Raw genomic sequence first — 19,636 nt, 5'->3', positions numbered from 1 at the left:
CTCCAGGCCCCCTACACACCACCTCTCCCCCCTCCCTCCGCACCCCCCTCGTAATCTACCCCTCTAACGCCTCCCTCCTCTTGAACCCCTTTCATCTCCCTCTTCAGATCCCGTCCAACACCCCCCTCCCCTCCCCCCGCACTTTCTATTGTTAGTTAAATTGAAGTTATTTTCTTATTGTTCTTTCTTCCCCTGGCTCCCTCCCACCCTAGACACCTGGTCATGTGTTGGAACCAGAATGTAAATTTAGTATATTTGTTTGTATATTTGAGGGTCTGTGTGTCTGGGTGCTGAAATACAGGGAGCCAGTCCCTAGTTGATATCGGCAGAACACGCAAATATTTGTGTAGGTTGTAATCAATGTTTTTTGATTCACCAACATTAATAGTTTAAACGATCTGTAAATGTTTACATTTGTGCTAAATTTCTTCTTTCTCTTCAGGCCTTGGCAACCCGAGCAATGACGGACGCCCGGCATTCATCATTTTAATTGTTTACATTACTACAAATATTCTCTTTTCTCTTCAGGAAGTGGAAACACAAGCACTGCAGGTTGCCCAACACTGATAATTTTACTTCTGTGCATTGATCTTAATATTCTCTCTCTCTCTCTTCAGGAAATGGCAGTATATGCAGTAACGAATGCCTAACACTTGTTGTTTGTTGTTTTTCAAGGTTGCTGGGCCCTTTTCATGCGTTTTGTGCATCAAAACAGGAGTGCAATAGACACTGGAGGTGTCATGCACATTGAAATTAGAGAACCAGGATGGTTCAAATAGTAGAGCTGTAGCGACGCGTCGATGACGTCGGCGCGTCAACGTCAAAAATTCGTCGACGTCAAATTTCTCCGTCGACGATTTTCGATGGAGAAATGGACGAAAGTCACAATAAATTCAAATGTCTGCGCACGAAATCATCAAAGGTATGGAAATATTTAAAGTTAAGTCCTAAACGGAAAGGTGTTGTGATTTGCACTCTTTGCCAAATGGAGTTGGCATATCACAAGAGCACGACAGCAATGTTGGAGCATCTCAAACGAGAAAGTATCTCGTGCGCATGAGAAAGTATCTTGTGCGCATGAGAAAGTATCTTGTGCGCATGAGAAAGTATCTCGTGTGCACGAGAAAGTATCTCATGAGCACGGGGAAATATCGTGCGCATATCACTGGCAGTGTGTGTGTGTGTGTGTGTGTGTGTGTGTGTGTGTGTGTGTGTGTGTGTGTGTGTGTGTGTGTGTGTGTGTGTGTGTGTGTGTGTGTGTGTGTGTGTGTGTGTGTGTGTGTGTGTGTCGTCAGCGTGTGTGTGTGTGTGTGTGTCGTCAGCGAGTAGGTGGACGAGCGAGGAGAGCGAGCGATAGCGTGCGTGTCAGTCTAGTGAAGTAATGAACGAGTCCGGTTGTGTGTAAGAATAAAGTACCCAGCCTGTCAAGAATCGGTGGCCGCTTCATTTCATCATATTCCGACCTATAAGCAGACTCACTGTCGGTCAAAGTGAAGGGTCATGCCCCCGAGAGAGCATCGGCCCTGGAGGGAACGTATCACCTGTGCTCCTCGGTCTGGGAGCCGACAGCAGGAAAGATGTAACTAACCATCTCGTAGTTGGAGGCGGAGCGCAAGAGAGTATCCGCACAAATTTTTTTCATGTCCCTTTACGGGTTCCGTATTAAATAAAGTATATTATTAAGAATTTTTTGGTATTTATTTGAGATACATTATGTTTTTTATTAATCGAGCAACAGAAAAATAGATAATCGTCCAATTAGTCATTAGATTAGTCGACTAATCGATAAAATAATCGCCCGATTAATCGTTTAATAAATAATCGTTTACCCCCAGCCTTATCAAATAGACAGGGGGTTTAACTGCTAAAATAATATGTTTAATTAATAAATTATGCACATGGTTTTAACCGGTGCACAAGGCGGGAGTTAGCTCAACTGCTGTAGTTCAATTACAATAACATTTGTTTCAACCGATAACTTCTGAATTTTTCTTTTAGGTTCAGTTTTTGTTTTGTTTATAGAATATCACCATATATTTAATACCCAGATGTGCATAATTGTTGTAAGTTTGGATGACTCTTTATTCTACCTAGTTTAGACGGTTTTGATTGACCTAGCTCAAAATTCACTAGGTGTCAGACGTAGGATTGTGGCACTCCTTGGGAGCCCCCGAGCCACACGTCAACTGCACCAGGTGTCAAGACGTAGGATTGTGGCACTCCTTGGGAGCCTCCGAGCCACCCGTCAACCGACTAATCGTTCCTGCGGGTTCTGGAGTGGTGACGGTGGAGCTCATATGGAGGCTCCGGGAGAGTTGGCAATCACGGGCTCACACGGGTAGTGGTGACGGTGGAGCTCATGGGGAGACTCCGGGAGAGTTGTCAATCACGGGCTCACACGGGGAGAAATCAAGTAAGTCAGTGTGTCCGAAGGTTGAATTAATGTATCGATTTGATGTTGACCAACAAAAAACTAGATAATTATAATAATAAATACTGTTCATGTAATGGTATAGTTAGGTCTGGGACCTGCGTAGCCAAAAAAACTGTTTTGGAAATAGTAATGGACGTGTCCGGGACATGTATAGCTATAAAATAAGTAAAGATAAAACTGGGTTTTACTTTACTTCACTTTGCTAAGACATATGCACGTTTGATGTGGTATGCAAAAGGTAGCACAATAGGATGTTGTGCAGAGAATAAGGCGTATGCACGTTTGACGTGGTATGCGATGTACATGGGAGTGACTCAAAGTGTGGACAACATCAAATGCGAGCAATAGGTAGAATAAATGAAGATTAGGTCATCCAATATACATAGTTAGTGTAGGACAATCGGGTAATATGATGAAGGGAACTGTTATTATGAGACACGGTTAACACAGAAGTGATATTGAACATGCAAATTTTAACATTGTTATTTCCCTTTTACATCTTTTTGGTTATAGATAAGAAATGGATTAGCGATACATCTGCTGGGAAGGAAACCTATATGCTAGGGTTCTCAATTTAGATTCAGAAGTAGTGGGCTCACCTTTCAAATGCCACTGCTGCTGCTGTAACGCTTTGATACAACGTCAGCGTTTCATAGTATGATATTTTTTTAATTCTGATAAGTTGCGACACATAGGTATACTGACTCATGTATCGTTTATGGTTTAGTGCATTTGAGAACAGTGTGGTCTCAAGACGGCTGCATAGACCCACCAATATCGACCTTTGGTTTTGTATGCTGGTTTTCATTTCTCTTCACAATAGATTGGTTTATATACAGATGATTAAGGAAAGGAACTTCAACTTGGTTGCACTACGGCGTTGTTGGGTTTGGTTGTCATTCAATGCGCATGGGTTAAGCAATGCGCAAGGAGGGATGTAGTGTGAAATTAAATCAAAGTAGATACTGTAAAACAATTAAAATTAGAATTAAAGGAAATATGTTTTTGAACAACTAACTGCTGTACATGAGTTTGTATTTCTACATTAGAAACAAAAGTTCCAGAACCAGATGCAGACACACCCGGAGCCTACAAACTACCACCGCCGAGCAAGGACTAACAGTCACATGAGATCAAATAACAGCAGGATTTGAATCGGTTCTGTTTTGGTTGTCCACCATTAGAAAAATATTGTTTGTATAAATAACATATATCATAATCAGCAACAGTTCGTAAGGTTTTCCAAGAATAAGGTTAAAGGAATATATAAGGTATGGATATGTTATTGACAGAAATAACACAGCTCCGGATGGGTTGGTGACCAGGGCGCTGGCATGATTACAATCCCTCAGGTTCGAATTGGCAGAGAACTCCGGCATTAATGACCCTTTCACAGGATAGATGGAGAATATGTTTGGGAGGTGGAAAGTGAAATGATCCAGTAAGTGCCCGTCGCGGGAATAATGGCAGAGACCGTGTTAATTGTCACCGGCTGCCGTTGTATTCCCTGCGCACGAGGGCTACTGCATCTGCTGATCACCACAGCAGTGAGCGCTACAGAAGCGCCAAGTGCCATTCAGGCTTACATGGGGATCAGATATGATCCGATGAAAGTGAACGATACATCACCTGAGGGGCCCGACCCTATCCAGCTGTAATATGTAGAATAGTCAACACCTATACTATTCTAGTAGAAGCGCCTTTATATAAGATAATCAATATCCCGGATTTACTTGAATAACACATTTTTAAACAATCATACCAGGCTATGTTTGTTATTTGGGGGTGTTGCTCGGTTGTAAATGCAACCCGTTATTTCTGTATCACTGCATTGATAATGGGACTGTTGATCTTCTTTGAGGAAGTTGTTTACAGGTTTCCTGTTGCTGACACGACGACGATTGAACGCTTGAAGGAGGCTCCCATGATGTGAAAGTAACCTCTCTGTGAGCTGAGCCCTTGACAAGGAGGGACGAGTCTTGGGTTCATGAATTACAGGCCCCGACGGCGACAGAAGAAACAATGGCTGCGATAATAACAATGTCCAAAACCACCCACATGCAACAGCGCACCAATACACGAAGATCACCTGAACCACCCAAATCCATGCTAGCCTATCAATAATCTTGAATTTTCTAAATTTTTATTATGATTACTAATTTTGTACTTTACTTTTGCACATGTTGAAAATTGTATGACCTTGTTGCACAGAACCAAAAAGTATTAGCTTAGGATTTCTATGGATACTTTTGTTTGTGTGCCGTTTGACCATATGATTGTATGATAACCAGGATATATGTTCATTGTTGTATTGATAATATGACTTGTATTACCTATGAGACCCATCAGGGCAAATGCCGTTTCAGTGTTATGGTAATCCGTGGTGGTTTTATCTCTATTATGGAGTTTCCCCACTCGGTTGGTGGTGTTGATGATTTATTATACTTTGACTATGTTTCGGTGTGGTAAATGGTGTTTATGATTTAAAATATTATTGTATGGTCATCTGAGATGACCAAGGAGGGATTGTTAAGTGTTTTAAGAAGCTGCATTACCCTCACATAGCCACTAGGAAGCAGGATCGAACACTTAAGCTGCAATAACTACTTTAGCCACAGATAGCAGCACCTTTAGACAGGGGCGGAGCCATTACGTCACCCCGGCCACGCCCACTGCATAGGCCACGCCCACTTGACGTCCTCTATCGGGTGATTCGAAGTGAAGAGGCAGGAGATCAATAGGTAGACGGCGGAGAGCCACCGGGCCTAAGCCCGGGGGCTTCAAGTACATCAATTCCCTCCCTTAAGCTTCATAGTTTACCATACCGAAACATGCCTACTTTAACAAATAAAGTGAGTTAAAAGCAACCCGGGATTGGACTATTTTCTTCGAAGAATTCTGCAATACTTACTTAATACACGGCTCTCTTTATGCTGTAGACTGCTCCATTCACTTGCATGGGCCTTCCTAACGTTCAGCAGTCAATTATTTTTGTTTATTACACGGCTCTTCTCAATGCAGTGGAATGCTCACGTCCACCATATTGACCGCTGTCAAGGAAAGTGTTTTTTTTTGCCTCTGATTCACGTCATCTGTATCACTCTGCAGTCCGGTAACTTATCAACCCCAGCGTATTCGGTTGCTAAGCGACGTCAAAGACGTCGCTTAGCAAAGGCTGCGTCCCATTTCTACCCCTTACCCCTCCCCCTTGGTTTGAAGGGGTAAAAAAAGGCCCAATCCCATTTCTAGCCCTTACCCCTTCCCCCTTCCCCTTACCCCTCCCCCTTACCCCTTCCCCTTGCCCCTCAATACAGAGGGGTAAAACGTTCCCCTAAGAAATGGGACGCCCCTCCATTACGTGGCTTCATCGTATCAGGATCTCCATTGTAACTCTGTCCGTCTGCTTTTATGTGCATATGCTCTTTCAAATAAATGCAGACATAAGATACTCCCCTCAACATATCAAAACATTGCCATAGGATAGGATAGGATTTTATTTGTTGTCATTGCACATACACACAGGTACACACAGGTGCAACGCCAAACCACTCCCCAGGGAAACAAAAGGCATGCCATAGGGAACAACAAAACCAACTTACTTAGGAACCAATGAATGAGGAACCCCCTGAAATTAATGAGCCGTCTGGTCTCCTGTGGTGTCCCTGATGTAAAGGTGGAAAAGGAAATCTTCAGTTTGACAGGCGAGCGACGTAGCCTAGGTGGCAGCTTTACCGATATCAAAGCAGTGCGCCGGTATAATCAACCAAGGAATAGTAGTAGTAAGCATATCCACTGCACACAAATGTTACTTAAAACCTTTACAAGTCATGTCAAGGGTTATCGGATATCTATCTCAACAAATAGCGATAGCGGAACACATTAGCATCGGCTTCTAGTGACTCAAAACAAACTTGACTAGTGAATCAAAACAAACTTGACTAGTGATTCAAAACTAACTTCACAATTAAAAACCGCTCGAAAATAGTATTATTACACCAGTCTGCCGTAATTAAAGTGCTGAAAATACTTACATTTGTGCGTGTCCTTCGCTTGAACCATCGCTGCTGTTTGTTTATTTGGCGATTTCGGTTGGCCACTAGAGAGCGCTAAAATCTTGTATAGTTCAACGGTTATTTACCGTTATGTAATGTTTTATATCGAGCTCAGAGATCGCATTGTCCGTGTATGACTTCGAGCTGAATATACATTCAACTTTACATCATGAGTCCGAATGATAACAACTAGTAAAAATGCATTTTCGGCCGGATTTTCCTCGAAGCCCTCCCTTTGAAGTGTGGTCATTGGATAGCTTCGTTTCAAGCTACGTTTTGGCTTCGTTTCAAGGGCTACGTAGCCTTTTGTCTTCGCCCTACCCCTTAACCAAAATGAGAATTGGGACACCCTTACCCCTTCAAACCAAGGGGGAGGGGTAAGGCGGAGGGGTAAGGGGTAGAAATGGGACGCAACGTATGCTGTAGACTGCTCCATTCACTTGCATGGGCCTTCCTAACGTTCAGCTGTCAATTATTTTTGTTTATTACACGGCTCTTCTCAATGCAGTGGAATGCTCACGTCCACCATATTGACCGCTGTCAAGGAAAGTGTTTTTTTTTGCCTCTGATTCACGTCATCTGTATCACTCTGCAGTCCGGTAACTTATCAACCCCAGCGTATTCGGTTGCTAAGCGACGTCAAAGACGTCGCTTAGCAAAGGCTGCGTCCCATTTCTACCCCTTACCCCTCCCCCTTGGTTTGAAGGGGTAAGGGTGTCCCAATTCTCATTTGGGTTAAGGGGTAGGGCGAAGACAAAAGGCTACGTAGCCCTTGAAACGAAGCTATCCAAGGACCACACTTCAAAGGGAGGGCTTCGAGGAAAATCCGGCCGAAAATGCATTTTTACTAGTTGTTATCATTCGGACTCATGATGTAAAGTTGACTGTATATTCAGCTCGAAGTCATACACGGACAATGCGATCTCTGAGCTCGATATAAAACATGACATAACGGTAAATAACCGTTGAACTATACATACAAGATTTTGGCGCTCTCTAGTGGCCAACCGAAATCGCCAAATAAACAAACAGCAGCGATGGCTCAAGCGAAGGACACGCACAAATGTAAGTATTTTCAGCACTTTAATTACGGCAGACTGGTGTAATAATACTATTTTCGAGCGGTTGTGAAGTTAGTTTTGATCACTAGTCAAGTTTGTTAGTCAAGTTTGTTTTGAATCACTAGAAGCCGATGCTAATGTGTTCCGCTATCGCTATTTGTTGAGATAGATATCCGATAACCCTTGACATGACATGTCAAGGTTTCAAGTAAAATTTGTGTGCAGTGGATTTGCTTACTACTACTATTACTTGGTTGATTATACCGGCGCACTGCTTTGATATCGGTAAAGCTGCCACCTAGGCTACGTCACTCGCCTGTCAAACTGAAGATTTCCTTCCCACTTTTACCTCAGGGACACCACAGGAGACCAGACGGCTCATTAATTTCAGGGCGACCAGGGACAATGAGTTCCTAAAATCGAAAATGATCGTCAGAAAACAGTGGGAGTGAGTCTTACGTTGTTCAATCTTTTCATTCTTGCGTCTGTTTTCTACTTTGGTATTTCTGTGTTGAGCTCAATAGCCCACTGCATGTCTGTGTCGTTATACTGTACGTTGGCTGTGATGTAGGCTTTTTCTGGAAGAAATGGGGGTGGAGGGGAAAGTGACCAGGCAACAGGCTTCTAAGAAGTGGGAGAACCTTAAAAAGAAGTACAAAGTATGTGTCTAGTTTGAAATAAACAATTACCAATTGCCTAATGAATGTATCAACCAAACGAGACCATTGTTTTTGTTGTAATTGAGTATTTGCTGTGTGTGTGTGTGTGTGTGTGTGTGTGTGTGTGTGTGTGTGTGTGTGTGTGTAAACCTCCATTACTCGACTCCTGTCTTCATCATCCCGAAGGCCTGCTCTATCACAGAACGCACCTTGGATTGGCGGTAATTAAAGCGCTGCTACACCCGCCCAATCACCGGCTCTTTATAGGGAGTCAACAGACATACGGGCGTCTGGAGGCAGGGGCACCACCATCCCCTAAAAGCATGTAACCCGGCGGTGGATACCTGGCAGTCAAATAAAAATAACTGTTTTTCATTACCCTTGTCCTTTATGTTTCTTGGACGGAATGTAACTGATAATTTCGTTGCTCTGTAACATGTGCAATGACAACAAATAAAATCCTATCCTATCCTATCCTATGGCAATGTTTTGATATGTTGAGGGGAGTGTCTTATGTCTGCATATATTTGAAAGAGCATATGCACAGAAAAGCAGACGGACGGAGTTACAATGGAGATCCTGCGAGTTGTTAAAGCCATGTGACGCGTCACATCACATAGGGAAGTTAACGCCAGCATTTCTGACGTTTTTATCCACTAATTAATTATGTTATGTGAGGCAACGCAACGCAACGTATGCTTGATCTGAAACATGCCTACTCGTGGCTTCTGTTGACATAGCAGTCAGCGACGATGAAGCCACGTAATGGAGGGGCGTCCCATTTCTTAGGGGAACGTTTTACCCCTCTGTATTGAGGGGCAAGGGGAAGGGGTAAGGGGGAGGGGTAAGGGGAAGGGGTAAGGGCTAGAAATGGGATTGGGCCTTAAAGGCTGCGTCCCATTTCTACCCCTTACCCCTCCCCCTTGGTTTGAAGGGGTAAGGGTGTCCCAATTCTCATTTGGGTTAAGGGGTAGGGCGAAGACAAAAGGCTACGTAGCCCTTGAAACGAAGCTATCCAAGGACCACACTTCAAAGGGAGGGCTTCGAGGAAAATCCGGCCGAAAATGCATTTTTACTCGTTGTTATCATTCGGACTCATGATGTAAAGTTGACTGTATATTCAGCTCAAAGTCATACACGGACAATGCGATCTCTGAGCTCGATATAAAACATGACATAACGGTAAATAACCGTTGAACTATACATACAAGATTTGCTTGATGCTTGATCAAAACATGCCTACTCGTGGCCTCTGTTGACATAGCAGTCAGCTGTCCGCAGTCAGCGACGATGAAGCCATGTAATGGAGGGGCGCCCCATTTCTTAGGGGAACGTTTTACCCCTCTGTATTGAGGGGCAAGGGGAAGGGGTAAAGGGAAGGGGTAAGGGGGAAGGGGTAAGGGCTAGAACTATTTCTCTGCTGATCAACGCTACGAATGATAACAAATACATTGGAAAAAGACACACTTTGTGAAGTTGTTTTTTCGATTTGGCAAGTAGCCATTACTAATAATACCAATACTCTTTGGCTGGGATGATGAGGCATCAGACATTCAAGTCATTTTAGCCTTATACATAGGTAAAAAGCACCAGAGCAGGTTGCTAGTACCATGGACGGTATAAGAACGATAACCTGTTGAACTAAATGGATATGGTGGGCTACACCACGGGATGCATCTGCAGACCACTGCCACATAAATAAAGGTCAGAGGCGATATTTATTGATTAAGATTTGCTGGTGCTGTCGTAAGGTCTTTTGTGTTTTTTGCATTCAAGTGGTCGGCTGTTTTAACTTGCATTGATAGTCGCTGGAGTCAGTCTCTTGTTGACACAAAGTGACTTTTGGTCATTCTTGCTTCGCTTGAATTTTGGAATAATGGCCCTCATATATCAAACAAACGTAGAAATGAGCGCAAATCTGAACGCATGATTCATCTTACGATAGGACCCACGTGAGATTCACGAAACTTTCGTATCACACCAATCCCAGCGTACGAAGGATCTTGGTGTTGATAAATACGGCGGCTGAGATCGATCGTAATTAACGTAACACGCCCATATAAAAGCATGTCTTCAGAGGTCTCGCCCCTAACTTTTACGACATGGAGAAACGTCCAACGGTAAAAAAAGAGAGGAATTTTTCCGAGACCGAAATGGAGACGCTCGTGTGTGTCACTGGTGGATGCGAACCGTCTGGTTTTGTTCGGTAGCCTAAAAGCTGGCATTAAAGGCAAGCAAAATAATGCTATATGGAAGGAAATAAACGTTGCAGTGAATAGTGTTTCCAATGTTCATCGGGCTACGGAAGAGGTTTGTTAATTAAATTAATTAAATAATAAATTAAATGTAAAATTTCTGTTATCCAGCTTAAAACATTTCACATATATGCTATTGTTTGCATTGCGTTAAAGTTATTTTATTCCGAATAAGGTGAAGAAAATATGGTCCGACATGAAGCTCATCACCAAAAAACGTGTTGCGGCTGTGAAGCGTGCCAGTTGAAATAGTGGCCAGGGATCTCTGGGCATCGGGTCATCTGGCTGCAGGTCGGCAAATGGCACCCCATTTGCCAGCGCAATATTATGCAGAACCCCACATGCTAAAATAATATTGCAGGTCTTTTCTGGGCTGTAGAGCAACGTTCCCCCCGCTGACCCGATGGACATCCACCTGCCCTTGAGTAGGCCTATACATTGCTCCACTGTTGCCCTTATGCGCGTGAGCGCTGTTGAAGTTGTGCTCCTGATCCGTGTTCAGATGAGCCAGAGGAGTTATTAGGTACTCGTTCAGGGCATAGCCTTTGTCACCTAGATGAATCACATCAAACTTTTAGTGCGATGTCTTAAACGTTTTTCAAGAGAACTGCAGCGTAACTCACCGAGGGGATGACTCTGACCATGTAGTGCGCCCTGATGTAGACGATGCCCAACGTTGCTATTTTGGAAAATAAAAGAATCGTGCGTGCCCCCAGGCCATCGGGCTACCATGTTCAGGATTGACATTCTGGCATCGCAAATAATCTGAACATTAACTGAATGGTAGCTTTTGCGGTTGATGTACGCGTAATCATTAATAGATGGTGGCTTCATACGCACATGGGTACAATCAACCGCACCAATCACATTTGGAAACCTAGCAATAGCATAAAAATCCCATTTGATTCCAGTTTGCTGATCGTTATTATATGGGAATTTAATATAACGTTCGGAGAGGGACATTATAGCTGCCAAAACTGCTGGCATGGTTCGGCTAATAATTGGCTGGGAAATACCAGACCTGTCCCTGATCTCCCGCTGAAAGCTCCCGGTGGCCAAAAACCCCAAGGTAGAGCACAGGTATTGCGTTTGATCGCCTATTCTCGCCTTAACTGTGGCTCCAAAGCATTGCATAGCTCCATCAGGAGATGCCTTGGGAGACGAAAACGACTCAAGAGCCATTCATCGCTCCCCATAAAAAAATCAGCGCGGTCTCGAAAAACTCTCTCATCTTAGACGTGCGTTGAGGTCCTCTAATAACAGAGCCAGATCTGCCATCGCTGAGACTCGATCACCTATTTGGCAAAGCTCCTGTTAATGTAGACAGCTGAATAAACATTTCACCTGTCACATTCTAATTATTTTCATGATAGCAATACTGTTTTTAATTAGGCCTGACTTGATTGTAATTGTTTGAACGGCTGGGCTAATTCCAATTTATTTAGTAATTAATACAGATGTGCAACATGGGCTACTTGTGCTGCACTATTCATCAGGGAAATACCCGTATGTTGCGCCAAAAAAACTTGCGTACACGAGCTGAGACCTGACGTGAGATTTCATCGCAGCCTGCGCTCACGATCAAATTGATAAATGCCAAGCTCAACGTTGAAATTAGCGTGTGTCCATTTTACGCACGTTTTCTGTCGTACGCTCGTTTGATAAATGAGGGCCAATGTGTGCATGAGTGCATGAGTTTAGGTCAGAATGCCTGATGTAAGTTTTCAGAATCAGAATCTCTTTATTGTCATTGCACAAAGTGCAACAAAATTGGGGTAGAGGCAGGCCTCTACACTAACTTTTTTTTCAGAAGCACTCGTGCCCCTAAGTTAAAAAATGTAGGAGCACAGGGGAAAAAAATGGGGGCACAATAGGTTTTTGTTTAGAATGTTTATTAGCATGCAGAAATTGCACACACCAACAGCAATAACTTACTAAAGCAAAATGAAGACAAATAAATAGACAAGATTACATTTATGCTACACAAAACGGCACCAATTTCGGCTTCCACCGTACCAGGGTTATTGGGATGGGTGCGATTTATATAGAAATCGGGACAGCGAGAATGCCCAGTGGACTCGATGTGTTTCACCACAGCATCGCGTTTCAGATTAGGGTTCCCCGTTATAAACAGAGAGGAGCTTGCCATTGCCAATGGGGCTTCCTTACAAAATGTACAGAACATTTTCATGTTCTTAGCATCATAAACTAGCCACCCGAAATCCTTCAACCAGTCGGGGGTTGAATTTGGAGACTTTATCGACTACAGTAACAGCATTAACTTTCTCCACGCAGTCTATTCATAATATTGTAATGACCATGGAAGAGGCAGTGAATGAAGTATTGATTAGACAGCGATTTAGATACCTAATAAACCGTGGAACACACAAGACTGGCAACCATAGCAACGTAGGTAAACAAAACACTAAACACTCCCGTAGCGCCTCCCGCGCTACGGCCAGCCGGAGGCGCACAGAGCTTTTGGCCGTGAAATGATGTATACAATACAATTATATTATATTATATACTATTCTATATAGAGCTTGGGGAGTCGCAAACGGCAACAATCACTTTCTCCTCCATTCTGCGGTTCACCCCGGACTGCACTGCAGGGAACGGTTGGCCGGTTGAAAACTGATTGGCTGTTACGTTACGCACGTCACTCAGTGGCTAGTGGCTACGCTGTTGAACGCTGATTGGCTGTCGTCAAAAGTTTAAATATTTCAACTCGAGGAAAAGTGGCGTGCTGCAAATCCACCTGAAATCCACGTGAACGCGCTCGCCCGTGCCGGGTAAAAGTGTCGCGCTGCAAATGGAATCGTTGCTTTGTATGGAATCGTTTCGTCCCTTCGCATTTGGTGTGAACGCACTGTATAGTGTGCTGTGGAGAAGTCATTCGCACGCGTGCTCCTGTTTTGTTTTTCTCTTTCGCACGCCGAAATATTCGCTCGCAAATGCGAGTGAAATGGGCGCACTGCAGAGCCCTTGGTAGAGGCTCTCAAAATAAGTGCTTTTTAAAACAAAAACTGTTATTTTTCAAAAAAAATTATTAAAGAATGTTAAAGAACTCAAACAAATATTTAAATTTTAAAAAGTCAGCCAATTTTAAAGGACAGATTAGTATGATAATGCAATAATTTATAATTCTGCATCATTTAGAGAAATAACAGCTCTAGGCCCTGTTTCCCGAAAGCATCTTTAGCCTAAGTGGATCGCAGAGTGGGTCGTACGAGCATCGTACAGTTTTCACACCGTTTCCCGAAAGCATCTTTGGTAACAAACCTCTTAAAAACGCTCACGAGTCACGAGTAGCTAACGAGTGCTCCAGGGTACTCGTAGGACGCTAAGAGCCTCGTTAGCCTACTATAGCCTCAGTGGCGTAGCCAGCGGACATTCCTAGTATTGAATGCGTTTTATTATAACACATTGGTAATGGTGTATCACGTGCGTCTGAGCCTAATGTGGGCCATTATGTTCTTAGTTTGAGAGAGACAGTCCAGGAAATGTTTGAGCAGGCAGGGCACTTAAAATGTGTGAGAGAAAGTGGGTGGGATTTGTGCAGACTGACATAGGCTACTCATAAAACGTAGCATAAAATAATGTAAAAAAAAAAAAAAAAAAAAATAAAAAATAAAATAAAAAATAAAGAAATAAAAAAAATTATACAAAACAAGCAAAGGAGCAGGCAAAAGGCTGGGATATGGTGGGGATTGGTCACGTTGACGGGAATGTTTAGTGACATGTGGGAGGGTGGAGGGGGTTAAAAAAAAGTCTCAATCACTCTTCGACGTGCATGAAAACCAGCCGCGTAGTTATGAGGGAGGCCGTCCTCACACCGATCTTCCTCGTCGTCATCGTCCTCAATGTCCTCCGGTTCAACCAAAGCTACCCCAGCCTTAGCTGCAATGTTGTGCAACATAGCTGTCACACATATCACAGCGCATGACTTGGCCGGCGAAAACTGGAGCCCTCCGCTGGACTTGTGAAGGCATCTAAAGCGCAACTTCCACCTCCCGATCGTGCGCTCAGGATTAGGACTGCTATATATGTCGGCCTAGGCTTAATCAATTGTGTTTTAATATCTTTAGCATTCATATTATTGCAATCTATTCTTTTCGTAGGCTACTCTGCGGTTGGCCTTGATGGGGAGATATTTTAACCCTTTTTAACCCCATTTTCCTCCGACATTCCTGCGTCTCCCCCTGCGTCATAGCCCGTTTCAGCACCATGTCAGTGGACAGGTACAATCCTACGATCGTCTTGAGTGCAGCGAATGCGCGTTCACGTTAAGAGGAGTTTCGGGAAACGCTCCAAAGAAATGATCGATGGTTCGAAAGATCCACCTTTCGCACCATCTTACGAGCGAAGATCCATCGATATCGGGAAACGAGCATACTGCAGCTATTGCAAGGTCGATTTCTGTGCCAAACTCAGTGATGTGAAGAAACACAGTTCAACCCAAAAGCATATTTTAAAGGCAAAGCTTTACAGTTCAGCTCAAACAACGCTGCCATTTATGGTAAGCAAAATCGGGACTAAGCAAAAAAAGAAAATTGTTTTTTTTTATACTTACCAGTTATGCAAATTAGGCGATGACGTCATCTAGCGACTTCTGGCGACTTTTAGGAGAGCCAATAGCTACTTTCCTTCCTGAAGAGTTGGCAACACTGGACTCCCTGTTCTTCCTGGTCGGCGCTACATTGGTGTCAGAAGTGGGATTATGGAAAAAGACACGTTTTCCGACATGACGCGTCCAAAGGAGGAAGACTCGGAGGAATGGCTTGGCGCGACGGCGGCGCAATACCGCCATCCAGTGGCCGTTGGCGGTGTCGCAGGATCGGCGGCGGTCGGTCGCCACCTGGTGGCCAGGCTGCCCAAGTTTTCTGGAGCAACGCCACTGGAACCTTACCTGGCGCAGTTGAGGATCGCCGCGCGATACTACGGCTGGGGTATGGACGAGTCCGCCGCCCAGCTTGCCCTAGCTTTGGAGGGAACGGCGTTGCAGGTTCTGCTGGACCTGGCCCCAGCAGACCAGCTGGACCTCCAGGCCCTGACCCTGGCCTTGGAGAGGCGTTTCGGGCAGCGGAGGGTCGTGAGCCACAGCCGGGAGTTGCTGACCAGCCGCCGCCGCCGGGAGGGGGAACGTTTGGGGGCCTACGCAGCGGACGTACTGCTGTACGCCCAACGGGGCTACTAAAGGCGGCTGCATGCTTCAGCGTTGGTGTTACGTTGTTGCGCAAAATTTACTCAAAGCAATTCATGCTCCCTTTTAGGTTGCGCGTGTTGCCAAGCAATTTACCGCCAGAACAGTAGGTGGAGTAATATGTGGAGGAAAGTTTTTCGTTGAAGACGACCTCGAGAATGACGTCTTTGTCTGTGGGAGTCGTTGGTTTGTTTATGTGCCAGATCGTGTTCTCCCCATACACAGTGAATGATGGCAACAGACAGAGGAACAGGGGTGATGAAGTTGTTGATCATTGGGGTTGTATAAATGTGCATATCTATCTACATTTTAAAACGACATAATGTGTTGGCAGCAAAGTTAACTTCACTTCAGGTTAATGCTTTTGTATATGAGCCTGCCGGGTGATACTCCAGACAGGAAGTAGTAACCAGACCAGCAAACCAATCACAGCCTTGCAGGCTGGGCGACTCGCGTAAAAGCTTACGTAAAAAATGACGCAAGTCTAGAAAAATCGCCCGACGCACGCAAGACGTGAGAAGTCGCGCAAGGGGGGCGCAAGGGCGCGCAAGGGCCTCTTGCGCTTGCGCTTACGCTTACGTAACCGAGCATAAACCAGCCTTTAGACTTCCCTGCTGCGGCTAGGGAGGAACTAGCCCTTCAATCGTTCCTCCGAGGACTTGCCCCGCCGCGGCTGGGACGGCACGTCCGCCTCGCCGGTCCCCCGAACCTCGATGTGGCTCTTGAGCTGGCGGAACGGGCGGAGCAGGAGCTGTCCGACCTACAGCCGTCCGGTGCCCCCCGACCTCACGTCCGGCAGGCGGACTACGAGCGGGACGAGGACGAGGACGACGAGGAAGAGTGTTTCCAGGCCTGGACCTCGCCCCAGCGTCCCCGGCAGCGTCCACCACAACTCCCACCGACCATGAGTCCCTCACGTGGCTCGATGGCTGGAGATTCTGCAAGAATACGACTTTAAGATCCAGCATCGGGCGGGGCGTATACACAACAACGCCGACGCACTCTCCCGGCGGCCCTGTGCGGTCCTGGAGTGTCGCTACTGCCTGCGACAGGAGGAGCGGGTCCACGAGTCTCCGATGGTGGCGGCTCTCCAGACCACCGAGGCTGACCAGACCATCGGTGAGGCGGAGGGTTGGCTCCTGCTGACGGGCAACGACTGATGACGTTTCACGAGTCCATGAGCACACGAGCACGCACAAGTACGCGAATTGAGAAACGGTCAAGATGAAGCGTGAAGATTTCTCTGAACGATAGCTGCAGGTTTTGTTTATCTGATTTAAGAGTTCAAGGAACAGTTGTACATTCTAAATTAATATTCGCTAGTAAGGACAGAGATAATGTTTGTTGTCAACTTTAATTTAGCAGGTGCATGTGCAGTTTTGTCAAATTGCAGAAATGACACCAACCATGGCCGTTTCTCAATTCGCGTACTTGTGCGTGCTCGTGTGCTCGTGGACTCGTGAAACGACATCAGTCGTTGCCCGAGCACTGTTCCAATTCGAAGTACGCATCAAGCGAGTACTGTCGTAAAACCCGGAAGTGTTCTTGATGCATGCTCGATCAAACCGTTTCACCCCAGGCCCCCAGGATAGGCGCATACTTCCGCAATCCACCAGTGCTCAGAGGCCAAGCCAGGTATTGCAGCTGTTTAAGCTGGCTGTGGACGGGGGTCCGTCATTTCATGTGGCCCAGAAGTAGATATCGCCGTCCACTCCAATACAAGTGGGGAACAGGATTGTGGCCGTTTCTCAATTCGTAGCACGCGTACTACGGACTCGATGACTTGCAAGCACGTACTTGGCAAGTCTGTACTTCAAGCACATACTTGCGAGCACGCGAGTACGTACCTGCAATTGGAACAGCAGCGGACTCGATGACGTCACCACCTCTGCTCGTCCGTTAACTGTGCTACGGCCTCATTTAGGCATATACTACTGAACAATATAAACAAATGATACAAAACAAAATCCCAGCCTCTTTCATTTTCAAATAGTATGTAAATATTCTGAATGAATAACAATTGAAAAGATATGAGTGTCCTGTCATGTGTATAAGCTATACACACACGACCTTACATATATATATTTATATATTATTATTATTATTATTATATTATATATTATATATTATATAAATATATATATAAGTTAAGAGTGACTTAAGCTACAGTTGTAACTTGTGCGTCTTCTCCATATTGTCCGCCCTCGTACTGCTGCGAGTGCGAAATGCATCCTGGGATTTATAGCGGGAGCAAGCACACACGAGCCACCTCCGATGCATGCTCGGTGAAACGGCGATATCGAGCACGCATCCAGAACACTTCCGGGTTTTACGACAGTACTCGCTTGATGCGTGCTTCGAATTGGAACAGTGCTCGGGCAACAACTGATGACGTTTCACGAGTCCACGAGCACACGAGCACGCACAAGTACGCGAATTGAGAAACGGCTTGTGTCTCCGCAAAAAATGTCTGGATATCAATCAAAGGCTCATGGGTAGGCCTGTCGCGATATGCAATAAATCAATTAATTGCGCGATAAATTAAGATGACACTACGAATGCTGCTAACGAATAAATTGTAAAAAGACACCGTGTGAAGTAATCTTTTTCGTCTTGGCAAGTAGCCTTGTAATAAGCGGGATGATGTAGTATACAACGTCGCCGGTCATTATCTAAAATAAGCCCCTTCAGGGTGAAGCAAGACACCTCCGCTGCGCGTTGGACGCCTGTTCGCCCTGTCGGGGCTTATTTTCCCGATAGTGACCGGCGTTCTATGCATTATATATATTTATATATATTATATATATTTAGCAGGGTAGGCCTAAGTAACAAATTTCGGGTCGAAATCGGGCTCCGGGCTGGCTCATAATTACAGGGCACAACGAGTAAACCCCCTCGTCAAGTGTCAGTCACTTGTTGCATGGTCTGTGTGGGAGGCGGAGCCCTGGCGTTACACGTGTTTATTATTTTTTGAAGCGCAATCGTGTTTACATCCTTTTTATTTAGTTTTTCAATTTTTTTTTTTTTTTTAGTGGTGTTTCGTTTTTATTCAAGAGCATTTTTTGTTAATAATAGATTGTTTTTGGTTGTTTTGTTAATTTATTCTGGATATTTTTAATGTCTTCCAGACGTCGAGTTACAGTGTTCTTTAAAAATAAAAGTTTATTGATCTTCGAAAGGGTGTACTTTATCATTATATTAGTTGAAAAACGGCAATATTATCGCTTATCGCAATAATTCCTGGGGCAATTAATCGCCCAGAAAAATTTGTTATCGTGACAGGCCTACTCATGGGCACCTGAAAGGAGTCGTACTGAAACAAACGGCTCCTTGCTATGGACCTATTTTGAAGTGCACGGCTCCATTAACTTCCGAATTAAATTAAATTCCGAATTAACTTCCATTAACTCCATTAAGTTCCAAAGTCTGATATTTGTCCTTTTACTTAACATGAATGGCGTTGAACACGGATATATAACACACATATCATTGAAATAGCTGTAACAGGCACGGATGTATTGATTACCTGAATGATTATGGGAGACCAACGTAATTTTCATAATATTGTTAATTGTCTAATATTAACATTTCAGTTGCGTTGGTAGGTATTTCATTTTCATTTGCTTGTTTAGCTATGTATGAAAGGGTTATGGTTAGCTATGTATGACAGTTGACAATGTTGGTGTATTGCAATTCATTATTTGGGTAGGCCTAGGCTACTCCAACTTCGTTGCTGGTCGATATGTAAACATTTGCTTTTATATAAATTATTGATTGCATTTTTCGTAAATAGTTAGTTGGAAGGAATCTGTTTCTTAAGCAATAACATTGAACTGAATTTTTTAGGCCTACATACGTTTACTATGTTACTATGGTATTATATGGAGCAATCTTACATATTTATGAAGTTTCCAGATCAATAAAGTTCTATCTCTTTTTATTTGAACTGCCTGTATGTCCTCTTGATTATAG

This window comes from Gadus chalcogrammus, chromosome 6 (assembly GCF_026213295.1).
Source record: "Gadus chalcogrammus isolate NIFS_2021 chromosome 6, NIFS_Gcha_1.0, whole genome shotgun sequence".
Taxonomy (NCBI): domain Eukaryota; kingdom Metazoa; phylum Chordata; class Actinopteri; order Gadiformes; family Gadidae; genus Gadus; species Gadus chalcogrammus.
This window is presented reverse-complemented; position numbering follows the sequence as displayed.